The sequence below is a fragment of the Haliotis rubra genome, unplaced genomic scaffold, assembly GCF_003918875.1.
Source record: "Haliotis rubra isolate DU_JTF1 unplaced genomic scaffold, ASM391887v1 Scf234, whole genome shotgun sequence".
NCBI lineage: Eukaryota > Metazoa > Mollusca > Gastropoda > Lepetellida > Haliotidae > Haliotis > Haliotis rubra.
Window position 1 is genome coordinate 1,207,355 of NW_025766381.1, and position 17,962 is coordinate 1,225,316.

Sequence of the window (17,962 nt, forward strand, 5' to 3'; positions counted from 1 at the left end):
GCAATATTCCAGGTATATGGCGGTGGTCTGTAAATAATCGAGTCTGGGCCTGACAATCCAGAGATCAACAGCATGAGCATCGATCTGCGCAATTGGGATACGATGACATGTGTCAACCAAGTCAGCGAGCCTGACCACCCGATCCAGTTAGTCGCCTCTTACGACAAGTATTGGCTGCTGAAGATCAATTCTAACCCGGATCTTCACGGGTCCACAATATTTAAGGTCCTCAGTATGTGAAGAGTGTTGTGAGAGCTGCAAATGGACGTTCTTGCTCTCAGATCCAGATACTTTGTTTCAAGAGCGTATCACCATATGATGATTTTATGGGCGAGAGCTCATGTCTTTGGAGTACATAGTGATATGGTCAGATTATTACTGACAACAATCTCCTTTGGATTAATATTATTCTGATTGGTCAACAAGAAGCTTCACGTCACGATAATCACCTCTGATTGAAGGCAACATTTCAAGAAAATGTCTTCTTCATCAATCACTCTCGGTGATCACAGAAAACACGGTAGACATAGATAGTATAGAGTATGTCACGTCCAACAAACAGATTGACATTGAGCGCTATTATGTCATAGCCCATCGTGACATCACTTCCTTTGCGTCATAAATAAGCTATAACAATAAATCTGGATTCTGGAACTAAAAATTGAAAGGCTAAATTTTCCTTAGGTGTTCCCACATTGTGTTCACATTAAAATCAGCCGTTCCACACCAGTGTATGAAATAAGCCCAAAACCCAACCAGACAGTTTGAAGTTACCAGCCCAAGATGGACTTAACCAGACCAGGCAATCCAGAGAAAATAACTCAATAACTCTTTTATGCTACAATGAATAATTCAATGAACCTGAGACATGTATTTACTGCCTAACAATCTATTCACAACAGTCATTTTCAAAGAAATCTGATTCCGTGTTTGCAGAACTCCGTGCATCGATAGGTGTCGCTGTTTTAGTGATAATGTATGTCAACGCAGCGCTTTGAACTTCCGATATGATAGTTCAATGTTCAATCTAACATTTTTACCAGACCATCGGGCTGGCTAGCTGTAAATTTAGGCCAGCCGTCAGAAATCTATCCCGTCTCGGTCGGTCGGGCTTTATTCCATACACTGTCTACACTCTTTAAATGTCGTGCTCAAGTGAAGGAAAGATGTGCTGACATAAAGAATACCATGCTTCCGTGTCATTAATGCTTAATTCAGACCGGAAACCTTCCAAATACCAAGCCAAATCTTCTTCAGGCAATGCCTCAACTTAAACTTGTAAGTGCACGTTAATTTTTTTCTATATCAAAATAGGGATAAACATAAAATGTTTTCAATGTAGAGCTAGGAATCCTATAGGTCAAGTTGTTTCAAACTATAGGTAGCATAGTTCGGTGCCGTCAGCTGTGATTGTTTAATCTACTTGTATCCCAACTCTACATTGAAAACAGCGATGTTAATTTCCAATTTAAATAATTTATCTCTGTATCATAATCCTCTCAAAGCCCAAGCCCTGAGCTGAGTACATGTACGTGGTATAGAGGATTTACCGATCATGTCACTTTCAAGACGTATCAATAATTCTCGTTTCCATGATAACTGAACGAATCTTGGTACACATGCACTGGAAGTTGATATGGCTTGAAATATGCATGTAAGTTTGAAGATCAATACTGTAAATGATTTATAAATATAGTCACTACTCGCCTACCACATTGTACCAACTCGGCATTCTCGGGCGGATTGCCATTAAGAAAAACACGGAGTGAGTGAGTGAGTGAGTGAGGAGTGAGTGAGTGAGGAGTGAGTGAGTGAGTGAGTGAGTGAGTGAGTGAGTGAGTGAGTGAGTGAGTGAGGAGTGAGGAGGAGACAGTGAGTGAGTGAGTGAGTGAGTGAGTGAGTGAGTGAGTGAGTGAGTGAGTGAGTGAGTGAGTGAGTGAGTGAGTGAGTGAGTGAGTGAGTGAGTGAGTGAGTGAGTGAGTGAGTGAGTGAGTGAGTGAGTGAGTGAGTGAGTGAGTGAGTGAGTGAGTGAGTGAGTGAGTGAGTGAGTGAGTGAGTGAGTGAGTGAGTGAGTGAGTGAGTGAGTGAGTGAGTGAGCTTTATTTGGAAGGAAGTGCCGAATCGATTCAAGCACACACAAGAACGGGTTAGACTCACCCGAAACTAACAACAAAATAAGGGCGAACCAGGATTCCACCAATTCCGAGTCTCCCACGTCAAGGGGCGTAACTCTGCACACGATTGCGTCATCGTAGAAGTGTGAGCCACGGAGCCCCACTAGGGCATTGCGAAATTCTTATGATCATATTTGCGATAACAGTTATGCTGATATTCGTGACGTCATCCACTCTTCTCATTCTATTCCTTGGATGCAGTCGTGACAGAGAGCACTGCTGGCTAAGGTTTACAAGGAGATTCATTCACCTGGATGCCTGCCCAGCGAACTAAGGCACCAGTCGTTAACAATGAAATATTTAGTTGACCTGAAGCGTGACCTTTCCAATAAGCACTGAACCCTGTGACCCCAATAATTACAACACCGAGGTTATCCCAGTAACCCCAGGTGAGTATAATTATTAAATTATGTAAATCAACTTTTGGCCCTATATCAGTATTTCCTGGCAGTTGCACAGAAACGTTTACATATATTATTCGAATATTAACTTTGATCGGAAAAATGTTTTAATTTGGATGATTTCGGAAGCGATTCCGGTATTTATCAGCTTAAAGGTTTAATATTATTCTACAAAATCACATATTTAAAAGGAACAGTGGTTGTTGAAACAGGGTCCACAAAATGTTGCTAGCGCTACGTGATTGAGTTTAGTTTTACGCCGCTTTTAGCAATATCCCAGCAACATCATTGTACCCATGTGGGGATTCGAACCGGGGTCTGCGGCGTGACGAGCGAAAGCTTTAATATAGGCTACCCCACCGCCCCTTATAGACCCTTGTACGACATTCGTAACCCTATGATAAACTATAGAGCTACGACAGGTCGTAACGTTACGAACGCTTTGTGGATCGGGAACCAGAATTAGATAATAATAGATTCAGCGATTGCTTTAGGAGTGGAAAAATCAATACGATTGATTGTAATTTACACTGGTACATTACACGAATTACCGCCATGATTACCAGTGTTGAGATTGATTTTCTCGCAGTCAGGTATGAAATATTTATTTTTCTGCTCTGTTCTTGGGTTTAGTGAGAGCTAAAGATAACTGGTAGTGTGTGGCTTGAATGTCACTGTCCACGTGGAATTGTGGAATTAATTTAACACTTTACAAATGAGTCTGAATACATGTGACATGAGTATATCTGTTGTCATGGTTATGTAATAAAACAGTGCAGTTAAACACTGTTCCCCGGTAGAATGGTTTGGTGTTTGATCCTGATATCGACTGGCACCGCTTGACTGGTTTTATTGAAAGATGAAAAAATTGGTCGATTAACATTTTACGCTGAATCTATTTCGAGGATTAAGGCCGACAATGTGGATGTGTGAATTGTTCTTGTGACAGAGTCGGTTGAGATCGTACAATGCTATTGTTCTACGTTCAGTTACTATGTCAGCGTATGGTTGTTACAGACCGATGAATTCTTCATTTGTCCCAAGAGGATTCCACGCACTTAAAGGATTCCAAGGCAAAATTCGTTATCGAGGTACCTGGTTCCAAATGGATTCGGGGCGGTGGTGAAACCCCGTGAGTAAAGCGTTCCCTCGTCATGCCGAAGACTCGGTTCGATTCCCCACACGGGTACAGTGTAGCGAAAAAACATTACACCGTGCATTAGTATCAGTTTTGTCAAAAGCAAAATCCTTTCCACTGCCAATTCAGTTTAACTTACTCCAAATTACTCCCTGTTCCATGTGCATCCTTCAAAACACTTACAAGGCGCGTATGTTTTGACACGCCGAAGACCCGGGTTCGATTCCCCACATGGGTACAATGAGTGAAGCCTATTTCTGGTGTCCCCCGCTGTGATATGCTGGAATATTGCTAATAGCAGTAAAACTAAACTCACTCACACTCTGCTTCAAGGGTGTCGCACGATGAGGAGATTACGAAGGCATGTAAACGGCAATTGCTTTGCATAACACCACGGCTTCCATATCAAATGTAATAATTTTCAATAATCTAATCGATAAATGTAATCAGAACTGAACATATATCACATGACGTTAACACTTCACATCATGCAAAGGGCACACCTCATGGGAATTGCCGTTGGACAGATCCCATCAACCAACGCTTATTGTAAGAGGCGACTAATCGGTTGGTCCTGGTGATTGCTTGAATGCAGGGGAGAGTGCACCCCTGCGGCTGGGGGCGTTGCTCGACACATTAATCACTGTTTTGTCCGATCTACATTTGAATGTGTACATGCCGACGTCATAAAGCTGAATAAAAAAAAAAACAAGAAACAAAACAAATCAGAGTACGAGTGATGCTTACGCAGTTTGTAGTTATTACGTTGTAAGAGAACCCAACTGTTGTTAGCAATGTCGTTAGCAATACCACGCCAACATCATGGCGATCTGTTAGTAATCTAGCCTTGGCTACAATCGGTGTCGGCGTTACATTCGTGAGCGATGACGCTATTAGTCGGGGAAGACATCATCCTATCAACAAGGTCATACATGGCAACTACCTGCAAAAGGTTTTCCAAAACTGGCACCCCTCCACTCTGTATCATCAGAGTAGCGTTTTGCTTGTTACTAATTTGTTGTGTTAGTTTGTTGTTTAGCCGTACTCAGCAATATTCCAGATATATGGCGGCGGCGGTCTTCTGAATAATTGAGCCTGGAGTAGACATCCAGTATTCAACATCATGAGCAACGGTTCACGCAATTAGGACCCGATGACGTGTCAACCAAGTCAGCGAGTCTGTCCACCCGATATCGTTAGTCACCTCTTACGACAAGTATGGTTTACTGAAGACCAACCTAACCTAGATCTTCACGGGCGTGTAGGAAGAACTTCTCCCAGTATGGCCACAAGAGTATTCAGTCACACTGTTTTATCATACAAGCTCAATGTTTGGTCTAGAGGTGTTAAGCAAAACAATTGCCGTTTACATGCCCTCGCGACACCCTTGAAGCAATTAGAGTGTGAGTGAGTTTAGTTTACGCCGCTTTTAGCAATATTCCAGCAATATCACAGCGGGGGACACTGGAAATGGGCTTCACACATTGTACCCATGTGGGGAATCGAACCCGAGTCTTCAGTGTGTGACGAGTCAACGCTTTAACCACTGGGCTATCCCGAGGACTATTGATTACATCAGCGGTATTTATCTGCCAGTAATTACATCTCCCCATCTGAAATGAGTATCACTATTATCAGTGACTTCCGATGTCGCTAACAGCTTTTGGGGACAATACAGGAAATCAATAGTACAACGATATCAGTCGTCTACAAAAGCCATTTGCTTCATACGGGATTTGCATGTCATCGCAGGTAACGGTTCCAAGCTTGTAATTAGATCGCGATTTAATAGCGGCTGATATTTCTGTATTCACTTGGCAGATTATCGTGCTGGTGAATCCATTTTACACGTTTCCCGTCTTTGCCATGTTACGCCACGTTAATGATATTGTTCTAGATACGGAAGCAGCAGAGCTTCCCATGTAGTGTGTCGTAATATGGTGTCAATGGTGACATGAAATAATACAGTGTTGCTGCCGTACTGGAGATCATATATTGGAAACAGTCCGTGGTAATAATTAATGACCGGAACTTGTTTTGCGACACTTACCGGGGAGGCATTTATATGACTGATTCCAGGTTTGACAATGGAATCAATTACAGGGTATTTCAAATCATCGGACACGTCGTTTGATGTGTTTGTGTCCAGGGGCAATCAGGATGAATTAGTGTTCTCTGTGAGAGAGTGAAGTGTCATTTATAACAGGGCGCCTGTCTATCTCGTTGAGTGGCAGAATCAAATTTCTGATAGGCTCTTACTGAATGACGAAAAATAATTTTCGTTGACCTAGGAAGAGAAGGTGGGAGCTAGTTTAGTTTTACGCCGCGTTTAGCAATAGTCCAGCAATATCATGGCGGGGGACACCAGAAATGGGCTTTACACATTGTACCCTTGTGGGGAATCGAACCCGGTCTTCAGAGTGACGAGCGGACGCTTTAACCATTAGGCTACGTACCCCGCCGAGCCGGAAGCAAAGAAAAACAGAAGATGGACAGTAAAGTCTGTGAGAGTAAATATGCTTTCTCCAAAACTAATCCACAGTCATACCCGTTATCGCCCCAAACAAACATTGATGGTATAGACATCTATTTCTGTTTATTATCAAACATTAGTGCGGACACTAAGCAAGCGAGTACACATCAGCGATTTGGAATTATTTCAAAAGCTTTTTGCCCGTTGACTAAAAGCGCAAAGCGTGCTCCTCCATACAATTGCAGAACCAGTTTAGGTTTCCTTGAGCTTTTGTCAGCACCATTGAGTGACTGTAGTTTTACACAGCCTTTTGCAGTAGCACAGCAAAAGTATGACTGGTTTGCAGACATTGTATTCATGTGGGGATTCGAACTCGGCCTTCACGAGAACAATTTACCTTTCAGGCGTAGGGCGTGGTTGGCGAGCTGTCTAAGGCGCCAGGCTAGTGATCCTGCGAGGTTGAGGTGTCGGTATCGAGCCCACCTGTGACCGGGTGTAAAAACCTTGGAGTCAACTTTATGTACAGACTCTTTCAGTGTTGTCACAACTGCTATTGTACAGTACACAACCCTGTGAACTTAAAAGGACCCACGAATCCGTTAGTATATGACCAGATGGTGGATAAAAGAAGACGTGCAAACACCTAGTTGCGGGTACAGCAATGTGCAGTAAACTTGGACAAAGTACTGTGACTATGTGTCCCAGTCCACTCGGCTGTGGATGGGTACCTCATAAAGATGGGAAAGCCGCAATAACTTGGTGCGCCTAGTGACTGCAAGAGTTCTATGGTCCCCAGGGAGTTGAGATTGATAATACGATGTGTTGTTGAGATTGGCATCCAGTGATCGAGGGAAAAAACAGCGCCTTGAGCATGTACTAGTTGCGTGGATATGTGCGCTATGTAAATATCCTATAATAATAATACCGCACAGCATCGTTATCAGCAGCAATGCAGCTCCGCGTATATCATAACAGCCTGTAAAAGATACCAGGCTTTCCGGCACCGATAGTATGCACAATGAACTTGTATATTGAGTGGGGAGGTTTAAGGGAATCTATACCTCTGTGTAACGGTGTGTGAGGTGCAATGATTGCATTTACACATAACGTTTTAATTGTCCCAGCAGGGTTAAACAAGGATGTGTACTGAGCCCTCTACTATTATCCTTTTTCATTGATGAATTATTAAGTGATGTTTCATCTCATAGGAATCGTGCCTTGACGTACAATTATTTCCGGACTTGTATAAAATGATGCTATTATTGTTTGCCGATGATGTTATTATTGTCCTTGACGCATTGAATGGTTTACAGAAGCAGCATTATATTCCTGACCAGTTTGCATTATCACACGGTCTAACGATAAATCTAGATCAAATGAGTGTTTAGTCGAAGAGCGCGGTTATGTGCTTGTAAGAAATCGTTCTATGGAGGTAACGTTGTTTCAACCTGTAAAGTAGATATCTTGGCATTGGCATACTCTATATGAATCAATTTGTTCCACGTCTTGCAGCTAGGGCTTAACGAGCTTAAAATGAAATGTTTTCGCAGTCATTGGAACGCTGTTTTTGTTGACACTTAAGTTCACTATAATTCCATACAGTATTCAGCCTATTATGCTCATAGGCTGTAGAAAATTAAATTTGAAAATAGAAATAAGTGCATATCTTGGCTAACAATATATTCCTTAGCGTTGACACATACGATCCAACACTACATGCTATTGTGTATGGGGAATGCGCCCGACAACCCCTCTGTGTAAATCCTATGGCTCGTCCCATACAGTATTGGCTAAAACTGATGGGAATGATAAGTACGAAAATAAAGAGTATGATATGCATGTTATAGCGATAATTATGGCCATCATAACTGTGGATTTTGTATTCTATTCGCTCCATATTTTTTCCAGCAGATCTGTAGTAGTGTGGCAGTCTGTGACAAACCCAGTCCACCCAGCTGTGAATGGGTACCTCGTATGGATGGGAAAGCCACATTAACTTGGTGCGCCTGGTGGCTGCACGAGTTGTATGATCCTCAGGGAGTTGAGATTGACATCCAGTGCTCGAGGGCTATAGCGCTATATAAATACCCATATGATAATAATAATAACTTATGTGGTTTTTTTTTAAATTCCCAGCCTAATGAAGATCCCAATATGTGTAATGCCAACCCATATGAATTTCTGTTCTACGGTGTACAAGTGTTGTTGCATCATGTACTTTGTATACTTGTATCCACTGATTTTGAATGAATAATTTTTTATTTATTTTTAAAACACAAAACACAAAAAAACTACCAAAAAAACTACAAAAAAAATACAAAACAAAAAAACCAAAACTTATGAGGGTTTTTAAAAATGTTTTGATAAACATTTACATTTTGTGTCTGACCAGTCGGCCCAGTGATCACCATCATGATCATCGATCTAAGCAACTGGGATACAATGCCATGTGTTAACAAAGTTAGAGTCTGAGCACCCAATCACGTTAGTCGCCTCTCACGACATGCATGGGTTACTGAAGACCAGTTCTAACCCGGATCTTCACAGAAATGATCATTCTATGACCGATAAATCATTTACTCTTTGAACATAGATATGCGTTCACAAAAAGTATATGTGCGATGGGCGTATAATGCATGACGTATTGACATAAATATGATAAGACTTAATTATTGCATAATTAATCTTTAAGAAAGAATAACAAAATGGTTTACCGTTAGGATATATAATACAATATGTCTCATTTCCCTTTGTTCGATTATACTACCTTTAAAGAAATTATGTTATTTATATACATAAAAAATATTATGTGTTTTCCTGGAGACATTTATTATAAATAGAGTACACTCGATTAGTCTGTTAGATAACAATACCTATTTCTGTAACGAACATGTCGCGTTACCATGCCCATGTCTGCATATAACCTATTCATGTCACCCCAGTATGTTATATACATTGTATATTTCGTGACCAAGGTGATATACAGGACGTAACCATTGATCCGTGCCACCCTGAGCTGATATGTACACAGGCACTTGCGTTTACATTTCAATGCAGTTCGAAATACGTGATCAATAGCCATACGTTGACAAGGTCTTGAGTAATTCTGTCCATTGTCGACAACTAATTCAGAACGCCAAACAGGCCGAGAATTGGTTTGTTACTATTTGACTCTTGTGTTCTCAGCATATTTTGGTGCAATGATATAATTATTGTTATTTATTATATATTATTATATAGATTCGTTAACGTCGGTATCTATAATGTAAAGTGGTAAATGGAATTACTGTCACGTCATTGCTCATTAGGTACCCGGCGTCAATGACGTATATTTTGTGCAACAGGACGTATACTCTTTAAAAAGGTCAGGAGATCATCAAATCATGAAATATATACCAGACACAAGAACAATATTTGTACAACTACAAGGATGTTTAGAAATATCAAATCAAATGAAATAGCAGCTAACTTCAACAGTTTGGTTGGAAACTGTCTGTTTTTCATTTCCAAGTTCTATTAAGTAGTGGTAGCCTAGTGGTTTATGCGTCCTCTCGTCACCCTGAAGACCGGGTTCGATTCCCCACATGGGTACAATGTGTAAAGCCCATTTCTAGTGTTCCCAGCCGTGATATTGCTGAAATATTGCTAAAAGCGGCGTAAAACCCAGCTCAGTCACTCTTCTATTAGATAAGAAAGAAAAGACTTTTTCTTCACTTCATTATTACCACACCCGTAATAAGAGTAATGCTTCGATCGATTTCATAGAGATTTGTCTTGGCAGGATGTGCATATATTGTGTTCATCATCTGGCATGTATTTACCAACACAATAACTGGCGTGATATTGATTACACACGCACAGTTGACTCACAATTACACACAATTAGGCGGGTAAAGATGACACACAGTTTGTCAGATCACAATTACACACAATCGACAATGGTCAAATGTCATCACAGTTAGTGACGATTAGACGCTATCAATCACGTCACGGTCAACAGTCACGATTACACACTAACAATTAGATCATGAGTCAACAGATTCAAGATTAACAGATTCAAGATTACACACTAACAATTAGATCATGAGTCAACAGATTCAAGATTACACACTAACAATTAGATCATGAGTCAACAGTCACGATTACACACCAACAATTAGATCATGAGTCAACAGATTCAAGATTACACACTAACCATTAGATCATGAGTCAACAGAATCAAGTTTACACACTAAAAAATAGATCATGAGTCAACAGATTCAAGATTACACAGTCTTCAAGAACACACTAACCATTAGATCATGAGTCAACAGAGATTCAAGATTACACACTAACCATTAGATCATGAGTCAACAGATTCAAGATTACACACTAACAATTAGATCGTGAGTCAACAGATTCAAGATTACACACTAACCATTAGATCATGAGTCAACAGATTCAAGATTACACACTAACAATTAGATCATGAGTCAACAGATTCAAGATTACACACTAACAATTAGATCGTGAGTCAACAGATTCAAGATTACACACTAACAATTAGATCATGAGTCAACAGATTCAAGATTACACACTAACAATTAGATCGTGAGTCAACAGATTCAAGATTACACATTAACCATTAGATCGTGAGTCAACAGATTCAAGATTACACACTAACAATTAGATCATGAGTCAACAGATTCAAGATTACACACTAACAATTAGGTCGTGAGTCAACAGATTCAAGATTACACACTAACCATTAGATCATGAGTCAACAGATTCAAGATTACACACTAACAATTAGGTCGTTAGTCAACAGATTCAAGATTACACACTAACAATTAGGTCGTTAGTCAACAGATTCAAGATTACACAGATTCTTACACTAACAATTAGGTCGTTAGTCAACAGATTCAAGATTACACACTAACAATTAGGTCGTTAGTCAACAGATTCAAGATTACACACTAACAATTAGGTCATGAGTCAACAGATTCAAGATTACACACTAACAATTAGATCGTGAGTCAACAGATTCAGGATTACACACTAACAATTAGGTCATGAGTCAACAGGTTCAAGATTACACACTAACAATTAGGTCGTGAGTCAACAGATTCAAGATTACACACTAACCATTAGATCATGAGTCAACAGATTCAAGATTACACACTAACAATTAGATCGTGAGTCAACAGATTCAAGATTACACACTAACCATTAGATCATGAGTCAACAGATTCAAGATTACACACTAACAATTAGATCATGAGTCAACAGATTCAAGATTACACACTAACAATTAGATCGTGAGTCAACAGATTCAAGATTACACACTAACCATTAGATCATGAGTCAACAGATTCAAGATTACACACTAACAATTAGGTCGTTAGTCAACAGATTCAAGATTACACACTAACAATTAGGTCGTTAGTCAACAGATTCAAGATTACACACTAACAATTAGATCATGAGTCAACAGATTCAAGATTACACACTAACAATTAGATCATGAGTCAACACAGTGAGTCAGGGTGACACTATCAATTACGTCACAGGTCAACCCAGTCAGTCAAGGAGACGTATTTTCTTTGTTCGTACGACATCGATAGACGACACTGTGATCTATTTACCCTCTCTATACCCACAAGATATTGACATTTGAGAAATGTCTAAACACATGTATCTCCATGCCACACAATTCTGAGGGGAGAACCACGACTGTATGTTTGGTCACATAAACAGCACCCGTTCATTGTTATAACGTTAACTCTCTGAAACCGAATATTTTGTCATCTCCGGTTTGATCTCACGTAAAGACATACAACACCCATCAGACCAGACATGCGACCCAGTGTAATGAACATGTGATACCAATTATCAGGCTGACAGTATTAAATATGTACATCTAATGGTAGCTTAGTTAGATACACAAAGACAAATAACTCTCAAAAAATCTTAATAATTCATAACAAAAGACTGAAGCAGAAATATGTCCTTTATCTACAACTAGGCCTGACATTCGCTTCTGTTAAATGTACAACTTGCAAGGAGCACAGGGGATTGTGTAGGATGTGAGTGAGTAGTTTAGTTTTACGCCGCACTCAGCAATATTCCAGATGTATGGCGGAGGTCTGTAAATAATCGAGTCTGGACCAGACAATCCAGTGATCAACAGCATGAGCATCGTTCAACGCAACTTGGATACGATGACATGTGTCAACCACGTCAGCGAGCCTGACCACCCAATCCTGTTAGTCGCTTCTTACGACAAGCATGGGTTACTGAAGACCAATCCTAACCTGGATCTTCACGGGTGTGTAGGCAGAACTAGAAACGAATTTTATCATTTCCCAATTTGGTCACAGGAGTATTCAGTCACACTGTTTTATCATACAAGCTCTGTGTTTAGTCTAGTGACAGCACTATTGTTCACAAATATCCAGTATTAATATCCCCTGCACTAACGGCCCGCAGCTATCATGGTGGTGTGATAAATCGTCAGCATATCATAACGTTTGATTCTTTATGTACCTAGATTGAACAACACGTGATGATAAGGGTTAGAATCTGTATTTTGTCGTAAGAGGTGACTAACGGGACAGGGTGGTCAGGCTCGCTGACTTTGTTGACACACGCCATAGTATCCAAATAGGTCCATGTTCATGCTGTTGATCACTGGATTGTCTGGTCAAACTTCGATTATTTAAAGACCGCTGCCAACATATGGCTCGAATATTACCGAGTGCGGCGTTAAACAACCAATCAAAGAAACAAACCTAAGACTGAACCGGTCAACGTCAATCAACACGATCTATATATTGGATGAATGTCCAGGGTATCTTCTTTACATTAATCTACTCATAATTACAAATTACATGCAATTACATAGATTTTTGTAATTAATTACATTCAATTACAATTACAAATTACAATTACCCCATGTCCGATCTACTGTGTGTTAAAAAATACGACACTGATCAAAGTGACATCGAGAACCTAAGGGTAGAAGGGGCGGTAGGGTAGCCTAGTGGTTAATGGGTTCGCTTGTCAATGCGAAGGCCCGGGTTCGATTCCCCACATTGGTACAATGTGTAAAGCCCGTTTCTGGAATCCCTGGATGTTGCTGGAATATTGCTAAAAGCGGCGTATAACCATACTCACTCACTCACTCAGGACAGGGGTAATGTGATAGCCAGTGTTGATTTGAATATCACTTTTGGCACTGTAGTTCAACTTGAGATCGAAGATATGAATATCATCTTCACCAGTTGTAAGAACAGTTCATTCCTGACCAAGCAGACAAGTGGAAGCTACCATACAAACCGTCGGCATTCCGGCATCTTCATCTTACGCCTGGTATTGGGAATTTGCACCCTACCCGGGGTGGTGGGGTAGCCTAGTGGTTAAAGCGCTCCCTCGTCGCACCGAAGACGAGGGTTCGATTCCCCACATGGGTACAATGCGCGAAGCCCTTTTATGGTGTCCCCCGCCGTGATGTTGCCTGAATATTGCTAAAAGCGACGTAAAACTAAACTCACGCACTCACTCACTCCCGAACGTATACAAATGTAGTGTAAAAAATAGCACCGACCAGAGTTAATACAGGGTTTTGTGTTTCAATAATCAGTTCTTAAAGACGGCTTTTTTGTATCAACCTTCACGCTCAACATTCACTAGAAATCCATTATGTAGAAGGTATTTTAAAAATGACTTCTGTGAAGACACCAATAATATAATAAATGTTGCATTTGTTGAATAAAAGTGATAAAAATAAATATAAAAAGCGGATGTTAGGTCTGAAATTGATATGAATGAACATCTGTGATGACACTCGGTGTTCGCCCAAAGGGTAAGCAATGTTGTAGATCAGTAGTCCTCGAGCCATACAGAAAGTAGACCTTGGCGCGTGGTGGCAGTGGTCCTGTGCATAGAGCTCAGGTCACAAATCAGCTGAAGTTTACGGTGGGCGAGCACAGTACTAGGACGGGTGACTGTGGTTGGCAGTTTGACTCCTGCGAGTTTCTAGGACTTTGGTCCTGTCCGAAACAAAGCACATGTGATAGAGGTGGTATCTCCTTGGGCAAGTGAGTTTGTTCAAATTGCCTCTGTTCACCAAGCAGAAAATGGGTACCCGGTGGGACAAAGTCATGTGACTATAACAGGCATCTTGAGTTATCCGGGGTAATGTGCTGTGCTATTGATTGTTAGCGCTATGACCATGGCTTGTGTGGAATTTGGCGCTATATAAATGGACACGTTGTTATTATTAAATCCAATATTTCCTGAGTACATCATGAACGAATATCAACAAACAAAAGTATACACGTTCTGTTGCTAGTTCATGCTCTACTCAGTGATCGAATTACTGCGTCAGGGATGAAACGGGGTTTTGAATTGTACATCGATGGATATGTTTTTGACACATCGATGTTTCATATCGTGCAGCATGATTGAGTAGTCCAATCGGTGATGCGTTCAGACAAAGACGCCGTAGCTATCACAGAAGCCACAGGATAAATGATTAGAGCGAGTATGGTTTTACGCCGCTTTCAACAATATTCCAGTAATATCACGTCTCGGGGCACACCATTTTTTTGTTGGTTTGTTGTTTAACGCCGCAAACAGCAGTATTACAGCAATATAGCGGCGGTCTGTAAATAATTGTGACTTGACAAGACAATCCAGTGATCAACAGCATAAGCATTGATCTACGCAATTGGGATACAATGACATGTGTCAACCAAGTCAGCGAGACGGACTACTCGATCCCATGGGTTACTGAAGACCAATTCTAACCTGGATCTTCACGGGATAGGGGGGTACCAGACAGGGGGTTCACCCATTGTATCCAGGCAGGGATCCCAACCACAGACCCTCGTGTCTTTGCGAGGATTAAAGATGTTAAAAAAACATATAACATTTGAGATGACCCCCGACTCGAAATGCTTCACAGTACAATACATTATGACCTTGTCATAATGTATTGTACTGTGTAGCATTTCGAGTCGGGGGTCATCTAAAAAAAATATTATTTTAATCGTTAATCTTCGCAAGGACACGAGGGCCTGTGAACCCAACCCGGGTCCTGGGCGTGACGATCGAACGCGTTAAGTTTAACCACTAACAACACCCATAGCTGAATTGAACAGAAACAAATGCAACATGTTTGTTCTACTGATCACAGGCGTACCGACATGTTAGGTAAACCAATAGCACGTTCTTTTGACCATAGTAACAAACATCCACATAAGAGATATCCTCGTATGTGCAAATAAACTTGCACGAGACGATTACAAGCATGTCCTGATTTACACATGTACACACACAATATACATACATTCTTAATAGGTGCACGCAAAGTGGTTGCCTGCTTCATACATATTTAAAGTAATTACTACATAGTTTGAGAGGCATTGGAATGTTGCCCACCAAACCAGCTGAAGTCAAACGAAAAAGGAATCAACTTTCGTTTCAGCATAAATAAAGTTCAACGTATTTATTGCAACAATGTATACCTCATGTATTTGAACCATTTATAGAATAACCTTTTATATCAGCATTAAAGCACATGATGGTCGTAATCTTCTTCTGTCTAGGGTGACGTCGGCCATATATGGTGGGAAACATTATTTCACCACCAGTGTATAACAATCAGTGGAACAAATCGAAACTTCCGAGGCAGTCCAATCACAAAATAACATCAACAAGAAAGCAATTTACCTTCGCGTTCCCTTATCGATTTCAAAAGCTATAAAGACACAACATCTTAACCAACGAACAAATCGGATTTTACCAATCATCATCAGTCTTTTTCCCATCATGTCCACATAAAACAGTATGTCCACATGTCATTTATGTGGCGCTGAGGTCATTATCGGATTTCGCACGCGAAGACTGCTGTAGAGGCACAAGGCGAATGCGTCGTTTCTGTGAAGGGGATTGACCTATATCAACTGTCTTTATCTCCTCCTTGACCTGTCCAGAGGTTAGATGCACTTTAGCACGAGTAACTTTCTGTGGACGGAACTTTGCATCGATCTTCTTACTTTTATTCTCGCTATGTGAGTTCAAGGTGCACTTTGTCAACGCTTCTTCAAGATCACCCTCGGATTTGCTGAAGTTCTTCAAACTTTCCAGATTGCTCGTGACAACAACTATCCTCCCGTCTTGGGATCGCTTCTGGTGGACGGGGGAGGGTACAAAGAGGTTGTTTCCTGCTTCCGGGCTGACCGGTGTCCCGGGCGTTCTACAACCAGCATCCGAACTTGCCGAGCTCTGTCTTACAGGAGGCAGACCATCGCATTTTTCAACTTTGATGGACGGAAAAGCTCCTGATTTCTTACCGGAAATACTCTTGTCAAGCGCCAAGGGGCTTCTCGGGCTGTCCATTGAATCATCGGAACTCTCCCTCTCCCTCGGCGCAGGTGAACACATTGTGTGTCTGAGCCCCAACAGCGGACTCCGCAAATTTCTCGAACCCACATTCCCCTGAACGTCTGGTCGAGTATTCCTTAAGCCTTTTCTATCCATTCTCCTGTTTAAACCACCCAGTCCTTCTAAATTCGGACCTGTCTGGTACTTTTTGTCTGAATATGTAACGGGTGGCGAGGCAAGTTCAGTATCATTCAACTCTGAATTAACATTTGAACGTTTTAGAGTATGTTCCTTAGGATTACGAGCAAAAGCATCTACAGATTTTGGTCGGGTGCTAGTTCCTCTTTCACTTACGTTTCCAGGATAAAATGTATACTCCGATTCCCCACGGGATCCTTCGTCGGAAGAACCCTGTTGACGTTCATTTGAGAATCCCAGCGGCGGTAAGTCCTTCACGTTCACATGTCGTCTGCTCATGTCGTCTGCTCGACTTACAACCTCGCAGGCGATAATCCATGACTGTGACTCGTTACCTGGCTATTGCCACCTCTGCCTGCACAATTACCCGCTCCGACTGTCATGCAGCGTGTGGATCTAATGGACAAGGCACGGTTAAGGCTGTTGAGCTTCTCCCTTCTCATCATTAATTTCAACTTCGCCGAGATGCATTGATTGCTTTGGTCGGGAAACTGTTTTGTGTACAACTATTGATCGGAATACCGGAGCCAGGCTAGGCATACTCGGCTGCCTGGTGTCAACCGGCGACTGCACTGACGTCACTGCCTGCGCGTGACTGCAAGTTATTCCTATTTCCCATGAACAAGTTTTTCCATCCTTTTGTATCCAAACCATCCACCTGATGGTCCCAAGGTGTATGTATGTTCTGTGTCTCTTGTACAAACTCCACGTCAGTGTATGAAATGTTAAACAGGTAACTACGTGAGAATATACACTACGTGAGAATATCCACGAATGAATAATAGATATAACTGAGCGACTGGCTTAAAATTATAACTGGAAATAATCTTTCTTCGTTTAAGTACACTTTCACATACATAGTATCAGATTCATTAATTAGATAGCAAATGTATGTGTATAAGTATGGGTTCACTACTTAAATAGCAATATACATGTATATATATAACATATATAGACCTACGTAGTGTCTACCTATGGAAATATATATTATTTCTATTTTAGTAATGAACTACTCCCTGCTCCCCCCCTCTCTCTCTCTCTCTCTCTCTCTCTCTTTCTCTCTCTCTCTCTCTCTCTCTCTCTCTCTCTCTCTCTCTCTCTCTCTCTCTCTCTCTCTCTCTCTCTCTCTCTCTCTCTCTCTCTCTCTCTCTCTCTCTCTCTCTCTCTCTCTCAGCCAACATATGTGATCATTAGGCAGTCCTTGGTATTA